This window comes from Gossypium hirsutum, chromosome D10, assembly GCF_007990345.1.
Source record: "Gossypium hirsutum isolate 1008001.06 chromosome D10, Gossypium_hirsutum_v2.1, whole genome shotgun sequence".
Taxonomy (NCBI): Eukaryota; Viridiplantae; Streptophyta; class Magnoliopsida; order Malvales; family Malvaceae; genus Gossypium; species Gossypium hirsutum.
Window position 1 is genome coordinate 22387893 of NC_053446.1, and position 11552 is coordinate 22399444.

The window sequence follows — 11552 nt, forward strand, 5'->3', positions numbered from 1 at the left end:
CAATTTGTCTTTTTTGATCACCAACTGGCTAATGGTGATAGCTTTTAAATTTTATAAAATAGCAACTTTAACCCTCAACATTTTTACATTATGTAATTGGTCATCTTTGTAGTGTTGCTTTTCTTTGTGACCCTTTCACATAATTTATCAACTAAATTTTATTGAAATATACAAAAAAAAATGGAAACACCCAAAAATCCAAAATAATAATTTTCTTATTTTCTTATTCTTTTAAAATTAACCCTCAAAGTACAATTACAAAAAAAAAAGAAGAAAATTTCACAATGTGCAAATGTTGAGGATTAAACTTTTTTAGAATCAAGACTAAATTGACATAATTTATAAATGTTGAAGGTTAAAGTTGTTATTCCAATTTTAAAAGTTATCATCGTTAGTCAGTTTGTGACAAAAAAAATAAAATTGAATAGTTGAGTGACCATTTTGTAACTTTTCAAGTAGTTGGGTGACAAAAAAAAGAAATTTATTAATAATTAGGTGACTTGTGGAGCCCCAAACCTAGCCGGAACGAACCGACCCGAATCCGAAATGTTAGATTAGTCACTTACATGACCTCCTTACCAATCAACAATTACACCAGACACCACCAAAATCACCGATCACACCACATAAATGCATGCATAATCATCAATTATTAAGTAACATAAGCATAAAAAGGAAACCTAAAACATGCTTTTCTAGTAAAAATCATCAAATAACATCCAGCGGTAAAATTGTCATTTAACACATGTCGTACAAAACAATTATAGAACATTAGTTAAGCATACATACAGTTATAATGTTTTACTCGAGAAATTTTTTGAAGAATCAGCTAAAATCGACAAGTAAAACTCATTTGAATTTAAAGACAAAGTTTAAGGACCAAATCATAAATTTAGAAAAATATCCGGAAAACCTTTTTACAAATTTAAAGATAAAATTTTTAAATTAAACATATGATACTTAATCATGCAAAATTTTAAGACATTTCATAATATTTAAGGACTCCAATTTGATTGTATAAAAGTTAGGACTAAATTGCAAAGATAATAAAACAAACCCAAAACCATAGCGTGCCACGTCATGATGACACGATTATCACATCAAAACGCCATCTGGAAGTAGGCTATCGTCCCTACAATGCAATAAACGGTGTCCCAACAATGATCCATCGTCGCAACGTCGATTATGGGTCGTCGCGACATCGTCTGCAATTTTTGCAAAAAAAAATAAACGCAGCAACTTGCATATGACAATTTGACACCAAACTAGACATACCATTTGTAACACCCCTAACCCGTGTCCGTCGCCGAATTAGGATTACTAGGCATTACCGATCAAAAGACAACTCAGATCAAACATTCATTCATATAAATCTATTCATTAACTACTTTCCAAAAATAGTATTTATAAATATGCACTCTTTACATTTTACTAAGTCAAACCAAACCACATAATTTATTAAACATTAATATATATATACATGACATTAACAACATCACATAATGGTCAAGTATAAACTTTAGTTTTTACCAAATTCTGCACACTTTAACAAAATAATAACTACCAATTTTATACGTAAGAGCCGACTCAAATCATACCAAAATTATAACACCACTTGACTAATGAAATATCCAAAACACCTATCTATCATTTACCAAATTCATAAATCACATATATGGCACATTTTAAACTCAAGCATTTAACTTAACAATTTAACCGTTAATTACCAAAATCACAACCAAAACATATTGTAAAGCCCAAAATCTGCCCGGGCCCACACCAGCAAACCCCCCCACTTGCCCACTTGCGCCGTTGCCCCATGTGCGCAACCACTCAACCTCGCACGCCTCTGCTCCGCGCCAACCTCCACGCATGCCCATCACCGTCTGCACCCCATGCCTCTGTCACCTCCATCGTGCCCATCCCAAGCAAAGAGACAAAACAGAAACAATAGGAAATTAGATGAAAATGGGTTATAAAAACCCGAATCAAAAATTGTACGGGGGGCTTTTTTTTTTCTTTCTTCTTCTTTTCTACTTTGTAAACACTAAAGAGAAATTTACAGTCTTCAATAAACAGATAGCAGTGATTGTTAAAAACAAAAAGAAAAAATAAAAGGTTGTATTTTTTTCTTTGTTCCTTTCGATTTTTACATACATATACATATATTTCTTTATTTTCTATCTATTTAACATAAAAATATACAACAAATAAAAAAACAAAAAATAAATTTTTTACCTTTTCCGGCCACCGCGTGCGGTGGCCGGCGCCGGCGCCGGCGAGCCTCCGGTGGCCGTCCGGTGACCGGCCCCCTAGCCGGATTTTCCTTCCCCCTCCCTTCTCTCTTCCTTCTCTCTTCCCTCTCTCTTCTTTTTTTTTTCTTTCCCTCTCCCCAAATGATTTTTTTGGTTAGTTTAGGCCTTATATAGCCCTCCAAAACGACGTCGTTTTGGGGGCTACACTTAAGCCCCAAAACGACGTCGTTTTGGTCATGCCCGACCCATCCGACCCGACCCGCTAGAGGATCCGCGTGTTTTCGTTTGAATGAGATATTTATGCGCGCAGTCCTTCCGCTTTTCTGATGCTTCACAATTAAGTTTCTTATGGTTTTTAATTTGGCCCTATAATTTCTCGCGCTTTTCGATTTAGTCCCCGCCAATGTGCTGCGTTTTAATGGAAAGGAATAATTGTTGTTTCGGTCCCCCAACATTTCACGCGCGTACAATTAAGTCCCTTTTCTTTGTTTTCATTTCAAATTGGCCCCACAACTTTGTTTTTAATTCAATTTTAGTCCTTTTTTCGTTTATTTTTATATCTTTATTAAATATCCTTGTTATTTTTATATTATTAGTATTATTAGTATTAGTATTAGTATTATGTATTAGTATATATTTTTATTATGTACGTGTATACATATATATATATTTTCATATTTAATATTTTTATTTCATTTTTATTCTAATATTTTATTAATCTTATGTTTGTTTCTTTTATATTCCAATGTTATCATTATTATTATTATTATTATTTTTATTAGTTTATGCTTTGTTATATATTTATATATTTATAATACGTATATATACTTGACATATTTGTATATACCTCGGTAATATTATTACTAGTTTTTAATATACGCATATATTACCTAAATATTTTAGTATTATGTATATTCTTCATGTATTATATATGTGTTCTTAATACTATACTTTATTTGTGTCATGTTTTTTTATGTCGTATTATTATATTTTAATATTATATTATATAATTATATATACATATATCTTTTATATATATTATCATTGTATATATTTTAATATTATTAGTTATATTTTACACTATTATATATATTTTCTAATATTATATTGTATATACTGTCGTTTATATATATATGTGTATGTATTTATGTAGTGTAGAAAATAGTTTTATTATCATTCTTATCATTTCTAAGGTATGCATATACTATATATGTTCTATGTATGTTATATGGATTTTTAATATCGCTAAATATATATGTCATCATCTTATATATTATTTATATTAAAATATTTTAATATTCATAATTTCAAATTGTTGATACATTTTTATAATATATTTACGTACATACTTTTCATTTATTATAAATATACTTTTTTATATTTTTATATCTCATATTTTTATGTATACATAGGTATAAGCATAAATACATACATCTTAATTCATATATATGTATATATACGTACTTATACATACTTAAATATATTTTTCATATTTCATAATTCTTATATACTTACATATATTTATGCATATTTTACATCATATACATACTTATATATATTCTTTATATTCTTAAAAATGCTTTTTGTATATTTCACATATTTTATAATTCACATACATATATTTTATATTATCACAATTTGTAAATATATATAAACACATTTACATTTTTATTTTTATAATACTTACCGATTTTATATATATGTATATATTTATCTATGTTTCATATTCTATAATTTATATGCATTTCTTATTTTATGGCTTTAAATTATACATGCATATACATTTTTACATAATTGTATTTATTGTCATCATTGTTATTTGGTGTTTGTTTATTTATTCGTGTACACTTGTGCTTTTTTTTAAATGTTAGTTCTATTTATTTATTTGTATGCTTTGTTTATGTAATCGCCTCGTCATTTCATTTTGCCTATTGCATTGTTGTTACTCACTTTACTTTGCTCACCTTGTCGTATTCGTTATTGTTTTGTCAAGCATTGACACTAAACACCAAAAGGAAAATTTTTCTAAATAAGGCAATATTTCGCGTTTGGAAACTCGAGAAAACGTGCCCTAACGTGCTGGGTTTCGATTTCTCGTTTGACTAAATAGCCAAATATCCTCTTAAAGCTTCAAAGTATGGTTTCATTAAACTATAAGGTGATCTTGGTTTCGATGGTTTAGAGTATCGTGTCCTAACGTGCTGGATGTGATATTCCTTCGGAACAAGAGAATCTTATGTTTCAATTCACGATATCAGATTTTCTTTTAAGGATCGTATTTTTTAAAACTCTTCAAATTTTCAATTTTCGACACTAAGACACTAATTAATCAACTAGGTACCAATTTTGGGCGTATCGAGGGTGCTAATCCTTCCTCGTGCGTAACCGGCTCCCGAACTCATTTTTCTGAATTTCGTAGACCAAAATCGTTGTTTTAATAAAATTAAATCATTTATTAAAAACAACCACTTTTTGAGGTGACCCGATCACACCTCGTCAAAAAAGGATTAGTGGCGACTCCCGTTTTCATTCTTTTTTTAAAATCCAAGTCGACCCCGTTTTCATCAAAAAATGGTGTCAACACATATCATAGACATGTATAAGTATATTTTACCTATTGTTAGCCAAATATAAATACACATCCTTTCACCACTTCCAAAATACATATGTACTGTCGATCTTTAACTATATATTCAGTCATAAAATTTATCCTCTGATAAACCAACCAATTTCACAATCTCGTATCAACGCTAATTGTAGCATTTATAACCGTACCTAAATGACCATCTAAACAATTACGAAAACATGTTCATATTTTACCATCATAAGTTGTCTTTTAACAACCAATATGCAAGCTATCACACATATATAACTTAACTTATGTGAGCATAAGTATTATATCAAAAACACATTATTTACCACTTTCAAACCTTTACACAAGACAAATTATACATCCAAAATAAATCAATAATAAGCCACAACCGAAATACATCCATCAACTATATTTACTTCACTTAAGCCGAATTATATAATCAATCATCGCACAAATACGCTTATAAATTATACTTCCAAAATGAGCTATTTTCATGACTGATTATACATTATCATAGCATCATTAACAAAACACAACCAAAACAAATCCATCATCTTTATATCAAGCTTACCAACATGAACAAATCATAAACCATATATACATATATTTTTTTTATCATACTGAATTCATATACCAAGCATACTACACATATATACCATGTCCCAAAAATTACTTAAGCATTAGCATATCATCATTAAATCAAGTCATTTTTGCATGGCTAAATATCTACAATTTTCAAGACCAACCAAAACAAATGCTAGCCTATACATGCCATACGTTCGAAATTTCTAGCTTTCAAAATACCGAGATAGAGTTTGATAGTGTGACGGACTTCCTTGACGATCCCCGAGCTCGTAACTGGCTTTCAAAATCTATACAACAATGAATGAATAAACACACCGTAAGCTTAATAGCTTAGTAAATTATAAGCAAATAGTTTTCAAAGAAGACATATAAGTTATACTAATAGGCCGAATTCAACTAATCTTGAACACATATCTATATATACATACTCATATTTAAGTGATTAATTCATCTTTTCATGTTATGCAAAGTACTTACCTTTATCTCCAAACTTCGTATAACTTAAACATACCTGAATTGTTTAATTCAACTCACATTTGATTTTGCCATATAATTTCCTATTATACCATTCGGAATCAAAAATGATATTCAGACGGCTCTAAATAGCTCGTACAATGCCAATGTTCCAGACGTGGTCTTACATGTATTCAAATAACGATGCCACTGTCCCGGACAGGGTCTTACACGAAAACATATACGATGCCTATGTCTTAGACATGGTCTTACACGTAAATCTCAATTCATTTCCAACGTCCCAGACGTGGTCTTACACGATATCACATATCAGAATTCATGTAGCTCGTACTGTTTTTGAATGTCGTAAATCAATTGAATTAAGCTCTAGATTAATCATATTAAGCTGAATTCAATTCGACATTGAAGATATACATATAAACAATTTAATTCGATTACGTATAAAATAAATACATTCAATTTAGCATCAATTATTCACTTATGAACTTACTCGAACGAAGACGAACAGATGAAATTGACTACTCGACCACTTTTGACTTCCCCTGATTTAATTTTGTTTTCTTTTGTTCTTAATCTAAATAAATTCAAATGTAACTATTTAATAACAAATTTTATTCAATTTAAACCATAGACACATGATTATGGTAATTTACACTTTAGCCCCTAAAATTTACATTTTTACAATTTAGTCCCTGTTTCACAAAACACAAAATACACAAAATTCATCAACATCATGCCTTAGCCGAATCTTCCTATGGTCCTTAGCAATCCACATATTTCTTTTATTTCACATTTAAGTCCCTAAATTTTCAAATTTCACAAATAAATCCATAATTTAGATTTTTATCAAAAATCACTTAATTAAACATGATAATCAAACATCAAAGATTTATTTTTCATCATCAAGCAACAATTTAATTACATTAACAACAATGGTAAATCTCAAATTCATCATCAATTCCAAAAATTAAAGTATGGGCTACGTAATATTCGAAGCAACGATCTCAAAAACGTAAAAATTACCGAAAACCAAACAAAGAACATACCTAATTTTAATATTCAAAGTGTCGAAAATACAAAAGCTCAACAGTTCTCTTTTCTTTCTCAAGTTTCGGCAAAATAAAGCTAATTGCATGGCCATTTTATGTTTTATTTTATTTAATAACATGTTATTTACTTTTTACTATATTAACCTTATTAAAAACATAATATAAGTCATTTGAATCATGGACATAAATGTCCACTAACCTTATAATGGTATAATAACCCTTTAAAGGACTTCTCATAAATCAAATCATAACAACTTAGCACTTTAACAATGAGAATGCCACTTTTACTTTTTATGCGATTTAGCCCTTTTTTTCAATTTAAGCACACAAACGGATAAATTAAATCACGAAAATTTCACACATATCAATTCACATACTAAAACTACGGAAAATAATATTAAAATATTTTTTTGACTCAGATTTGTGGCCCGAAACTACTGTCCGACTAGGGTCTAAACCGGGTTGTTACACCATTTCGTGATTTTATGCCACAGTCTTTATTCTAATCTATCATATAGCATACATAAATCATACAAAACATGCTTAATTACATTAAATCATTTAGAAACCTAACTTAACAACCTAGGTAAATAACTATGCTAGCATGAAATCCTTAAGTAACAATTCAATTACTTAGCATACCAAAATTAGTATTTCATGCATTTCTAGTAGAGCAATGATGGTTCACTTTATACCAATTGATCATTTTAAACATGTCTAATTCTACAGCATACCAGTCTAATCATCATATCAATTATTCAACCATTCTCATGCATTTTAAACACACACGCTTAAACATCACATAACATGCATTCCAAACATAATTTCCAATCATCCAAACAATCACAAACTAGTTAGAAAGTCCTTTTACACCATCAACAAAAATAAAGTCTAAATCCCTTACAAAACAGTCTCACATTGCCATCTTTTTGCTAGTTGAAAAACTAAATCACATACTCGATAGAATGCCTTAGATGGATCAGTTGCTTGCACACTTCCCTTCCTTAAAAAGCTACTTCTTTGCAAAAATGTTCATAAAAGGAGTGTGAGCTTAACTAGCTCAGTGAGTGTTTAAAGATGCCACAACAAGCCACAATATCAAGGTTAATGGTTAGCATACTATCACATTATTACATGGCATTGCACAAGCATCATCCTTAGCATTTTTTAATGATATATTGGCATTTAGTGTCCATGAAACATGTATAAAACATAAAGCATTGGATACACAAATCTCCAAACATAACCAAGGACTCAGAGTCTAGCATATCCTATGAAGTTTAGCACATGGCTAACACTCTCCAAACACACCAAACATATCTCGATAAATTGAGCTATGCTCGACATTCCCTTATCCCTCCGACATATCCCGAGGTCTCATCGCCCAAACATAAACATATAATCATGAGTACTCACAATCTTATGACATGTCAACCATATCCAATGGTTTCAAGAGATCACAATGCCAACATATTCATTTTAAACACATACACTTACTGTTTTATGCACACTTTCACATATCATTTAACTCATGTTCATATTACATTATCAAATCTCATATAATGTACTTTCAAGTGCTCTCAAAATGCTCAAAAAGCCAAATCATATAGATCTCATATAGTGTGCATAAAATTAGCAGGACTCATATCATATTTAGTCAAAATACATAACATTTTCATTGACATTTCATGATAAACCAGATAGCATAACTCATCTGATAAACATGATTTTGCATAACGATAATAAATTGAATAGAGATACTTACGCTCGGAACTTAGGATAGGTGTTTAGGCTAACCTAAGCTTCCTAATAACTCATTGAATTGTGCCTAGAAGTACCAATTATGATCACTTATCGTATTGCTTTCGCCCGAACGTCAAAGGCTAGGGAAATTTCTCTTTGCCCTTTGCCTTGCTCGTAGAAGCTCCTGATTGATCCGACTCTTTGCATACATAATAAATACATTACACACTCATTATTTATAGCCTTAATCACATTCAAACCATAGCAAAATCGTTGATCTACAGTCTCCTTTCTCAATACCGAAATCTAACTCGTTTTTATCGAAATAGAAGGTTTTATCACTTAATTTTCATTTTTAATCATCGAATTTGTTTCTAAACATCCTAAATATCATGTAATTACAGATCTAAGACATCAGTTTCATCTAATTATTTGAATTCAACTTTTCCAGAAAACTTAGCTTTCAAGAACATTCTATAATAAGGAAAACATTCGATTCATAAAATTTCTTTAACAATCTATAAAATTAACTTTACAAAGCTTTTAATTAGTTCAAAATAAGTCTAAAATTAATCTAAAACAACAAGTTTACTTGATATTTTAGATTTCACCATTTTTAAACCATGTTTTGATTAGAAAGCATTAGGCCTATCAAAATCTCATTATAATAAATTAAAATTCGATTTGAAATAACAACATGCTTAACTTTAACAATAGAAATAAAAAATTACCTCAATTTTAAAAAACTATGACTTGTAGATTCTAATTCAATGATGAACATGAGAAGAGATTGAAGAAATTGATGAAGGAAACATGAATTTTCTTTAAAATTGGGAGTTGATTAGGTGTTTGAGAGGTTAGAAAATCTAAGTTGTTTGACTAATTGGAGAGAAAAGCTTAGATTGGGGAATTTAAAAAAAAAATCAAATGGAAAAGATGATGAAGGGAAGTGACGGGTTGTTGCTTAAATAGCCAACTAATTTTTAAAAATTGGGCAATTGCCCTTTTAATCACTTTGGATTTTCACTCTTTTTCAAATTAGTCCTAATTTAATTAAAAACCAATTTCTTTAATTATTTTCAAATCTGGTTTCGTATTTAATATTTGTTTTAGATTAATTAATAATCAAATGTTTAATTTTAATTTCCTTATCTAAATTTTAGCTTCGTTTATTATTTTAGTATTTTTACCTAATTATTACTACAAACCTAATTCTGACATCCGGTCCACAAACCGATTCTACTAACCCAATTTTTAGGATATGTCATGACTACTAGTGTAGTTTACCCTTGTTTGCCAAGGCTTGTGCTTTCAAAAAAATGATGTCATGATTTACTTAGAGAATAGGTTAGAGCATTGGTTGGGTATCTAAATGACATGAGTTCAAATTCCGTCATCTCTTTTCTCTTCCTCAATATTATAATGATAAGAGATCAACAATCATGCTAACTAATTTAAGATAGGGGTGAGCAAAATTCGATTTGATTCGAAAAACTCGATAAAAATTTCAAATTTTGAATAAAATAGTTCGAGTTATTAGAGTTAATCGAGTTTTTCGAAATCAACTCGAATAAAAAATCAAAATTTTCGGTTTAAATCGAATATGCACTACACAATTCAAGGTATCAAAAAATTCTTATGAGAAAAGGCAAAACTATGTCGTTTTGATAAATGTTTACATTTTCTAAAGTTAAAAGTCAAAACCATTAAGTTAAAAGGCAAAATTACGTCGTTTTGATAAATATTTACCCATAAAGTTAAAAGGCAAAACTATTATATTTATGTAATTAAATAATATTGTATTTCGTCTACTAGTTAAATAATCGGTTCATGTAAATGCAACAAAGTATAAATAATAGGGATTTATTAACTCGACTCGAAATTTTTTGACCCGATTTGATTTGAATAATTTCAAATTGAGTTCGGTTGCTAAAATAGGATTCGTCAACTCGACTAACCTTAAAATATTTTGACTCGATTCGACTTGACTCGATCAAATGCTCACCCCTAGGTTGAGCCATACCATCTCTTTAATTAAGGCCATTGTGTATTAATATGTTTATTATATTGAAATTTAGGATTTAATCTTTTTTATATTTTTAAAGTTATAATCATAATTAATACACATCTCAATCAACCATGATATGCAATATATCCTAAATTATATTAGAATAGCTTTAGAAAAAAACCTACACATAATGAAATTGCACATCCAAATCAACCATAATTCAAAAATACCTAGAATCAAATTAGAATAATTTTGGTGAAAACCCCCACAGCGTGGATTTAGGAGCTCATACATTATTTGCACATAATGGAACTTGAATTGATGCGCTTAATGTCTCAGGGCTTCAGCCTTTATCAACAATGTCAAAGATTTGTAGGTAATCTTTTTTTATTTTAATTTGTCATCATTTGATCCTCTACTCTTATAATATTTTTAATATTTTTAATATGTAAAATTAGTAGTGTCATTGGGATGAGTTATGTTGAGTTTGGACTAATTTATGTATCGCGTTCATAATATATATTGTTGTTCAAGTCTAATTTTGTCCAAAAATATTAACCTCAAAGTTTACCCATATTTGTAAATTGTTAATTAAAGTCCATTTAAACTTGATTGAGTCTCCATTTAAACTTGATTGAATCTTAATTCGGTTGGCATTGATATTTTTGTCAGTGCACAAGGATATATGTTTGAGTACGCTGAAACTCATTTATAATCCTATTTATACGAGGGCATCTTCTTCACTAGGAGAAACGTTGGCCTTTACACTATTGTTTGCCTTGATTTTCAACATTCCCTTTCCCTCTTTAAGGCTCCTAGCGGCAGGGTTCTTATGACTTTCAACG

General features: G+C 29.7%; 1 long non-coding RNA gene across 1 annotated transcript; it reads right to left on the bottom strand.

The window, feature by feature from the left end:
- Nucleotides 1-912: 912 nt before the first annotated feature.
- LOC121222178 (uncharacterized) lies at nt 913-2396 on the bottom strand. Its single transcript, XR_005919244.1, has 3 exons — nt 2239-2396; nt 1728-1901; nt 913-1205 (listed from the first exon to the last, which is right to left on the bottom strand). It is a non-coding gene; the product is annotated as an uncharacterized lncRNA (long non-coding RNA).
- Nucleotides 2397-11552: the final 9156 nt, after the last annotated feature.